A 550-nucleotide genomic window follows, 5' to 3' on the forward strand; every position below is an offset into this window, starting at 1 on the left:
TGCTTTTCTCAGAATGCCATTTGCTTGAAATATCATTTTCCATCCTTTTACTTTGAGTCTATATTTGTCTTTGGGGCTGAGATGTGTCTCCTGGAAGCAACATATAGTTGGGTTTGTTTTTTGATCCATTCTGCAACTCTGTGCCTTTTTATTGGTGATTTCAGTCCATTTACATTTAGGGTGATTACTGAAATATGAGGTCTTCTTATAGCCATTTTATCTTTTGCTTTTTGGTAGCTTGGTGTTTCCATTGCTTCCTTGTCCTTGTGTTTCTGCTTTCTTTATTTTGGTTGGCTTTTGTCAGTTTTCTCTCTGGCTCTTCTCGTTTTATGTTATATCCTTCAGTTCTGAATCTTCTGTGTGTGGTTACCATTACGAATATGTAAAGGATAATTAGGTATATACAGTCGTCCATTTTATTCTGTGCGCCTTATCTCCATTCCCCTTTGCAAATCTGAATCTTTGAATCCTTCCCTTTTCAGTCACTGTTATCTCAATTTGTTCCTATGTATGTGGAATGTTCATTACTATCTTGTTATAACAATTCTCT

This window comes from Pteropus vampyrus, unplaced genomic scaffold (genome assembly GCF_000151845.1).
Source record: "Pteropus vampyrus isolate Shadow unplaced genomic scaffold, Pvam_2.0 Scaffold68, whole genome shotgun sequence".
Classification (NCBI taxonomy): Eukaryota; Metazoa; Chordata; class Mammalia; order Chiroptera; family Pteropodidae; genus Pteropus; species Pteropus vampyrus.